At 42.1% G+C, this 1,970-nt stretch overlaps 1 non-coding gene across 1 annotated transcript; it reads right to left on the bottom strand.

Annotated features, from left to right (window-relative positions):
- Nucleotides 1–1,522: 1,522 nt before the first annotated feature.
- LOC118489832 lies at nucleotides 1,523–1,628 on the bottom strand. The gene has a single exon (XR_004887845.1). It is a non-coding gene; the product is annotated as a small nucleolar RNA R71 (small nucleolar RNA).
- Between the last annotated feature and the right edge of the window lie 342 nt (nucleotides 1,629–1,970).

Here is a 1,970-nt window from a genome sequence, read left to right as displayed (position 1 = left end):
AGGGGCAAGCCCCTGTCCGAGTTTTGTGGGGGGATAACCCCTGTCCGAGTTTTAAAGGGGGAACCCCCTTGGTCCGAGTTTCATGGCTAGGGGATGCTGTCCGACTTTTGTGGCTTAAATAGTCAGGGTTTCATGCTTGTTATCCTTGTCCGACTTTCTTTGATGTGTTTTGTCTAAATGTGTTAACCTTGTTAGTATGTTAACCCTGCTGATGTGTTAACCCTGTTACGTGTGTTAACGCTACTATATATGCTAGTTCTGTTAATTCTGATTAACGTTGTAACACGGTTAAACTTACCAAGACTGTTGATGAGTAACTGAGTTAAAACAAACTGAGAAAGCCTTGAATGTAAAGCTTGAGTTGCATGAATGTGATTAGCTGCTTATGTGATACATGATGTTAACTGTCAAACGCTTTGTGACATAGATTACCTGCGTATCATTACGAACATGAACTGATTTAATACACGTGCACACTATAGGACTTGACTGATTACTTGTGAACTCACCTTGGTTTGCTCGGTATGCTAACTATGCGCTCACAAGTAAACGATACATTGGTGGTTTGTTACCTACCTTGGTTTGCTCGGTATGCTAACCACACAACATATTACACACGCCTTGTTTGGTGGTTTGTTTGGGTTAATCATCTTCAACCTACTCAATAGCACCAAACTCAACCATTGTCCATGCTACTCTACTTTTAGACCATCGAACCAGTCGGGTTTTCAATATTCGACTCTTCCATTTGGGCAATCTTCGGGTATAGGGGGAGATGGATATGATGAGGGGTATGAAGATTATGAGGGATATGATGAAGACGGTTATGCATATGGGGGTGATGGAGATCAAGGGGAGTTTGCTTATGTACAAGGCCAAACTCAAGGAATGCCAAGTGTTGGTGGAATGCCACAACAACAACTTATACCACAACATATTCGGCCAAGGCCACAAGGGCCACAAATGCAACGTCCTATACCATTGCAACAAGTTCGTCCACAAAATGCACAACCACAATTCCAAAGGCCAATTCAACACCCTTCGATGCCACAACATCAATTTCAACCACATGTACCTCAAGGGCCTATGCAAAGACCAATGGGTCCTATTCGTCCAAGGGGTCGGTTGGGTGTACCAAGAAGACATCATAGAGAACATGCGAGAGGCATTGAAGCGCATTTTAGGCCGGTAATTACTTGCAATCCTTCACCGGTAGTTATTACTCACAATAATCAAGGGAGAACTTTTGAAGTGAGAACCAATTCGTTACAAAGTTTGCCAAAGTATAAGGGTTTAGCAACGGAGGAGCCTTATTTTCATTTGGAGGCTTATGATTCGATTTGCAACACTATTGGGGGTCAAGAATTTTCGGCCGATGATGCCAAATTGGTATTATTCCAATTTTCTTTAGAAGACAATGCAAAGAAGTGGTTTTACACTCTACCTTCGGCATCTATCTACACATGGGCGGAGATGCAACAAATCTTTTTAGATGAATTTTATACCGCCCAAAAGACGAATGATGCTAGGAAAGGGTTGAGAAGTTTTCAACAACAACAAGGTGAGATGTTTCATGAGGCATTTGAACGATTCAACATGATGATCAAGAATTGCCCTCATCATGGGATAGAGCTTTGGGAATTAATGAATGCTTTCCATGAGGGGTTAAGTGCCGAAGATGCTCGCGATTTAATATCTATTACCAATGGCACTTTTGGTACAAACTACGAGCATGACGATTGGGAATTTTTGGAGCAAATGGCAATCACATCAAAAAGAAAAGCTCAAGTATCAAGGAGAGCACGACCAGCCATTACCCGAACTCAAGTGCATGTGGTAGACGATGGTAATGTTCAAACTTCTAACCAAATATATGATGTTTGTGCACTTTGTAATGAGATAGGGCATGCGGCTGAAAATTGCCAAGGAGGTGAAGGGCAATATGAAGAGGTGAATGCGGTACAAGGTCA

The sequence above is a fragment of the Helianthus annuus genome, chromosome 2 (assembly GCF_002127325.2).
Source record: "Helianthus annuus cultivar XRQ/B chromosome 2, HanXRQr2.0-SUNRISE, whole genome shotgun sequence".
Classification (NCBI taxonomy): Eukaryota; Viridiplantae; Streptophyta; class Magnoliopsida; order Asterales; family Asteraceae; genus Helianthus; species Helianthus annuus.
This window is presented reverse-complemented; position numbering and strand designations above follow the sequence as displayed.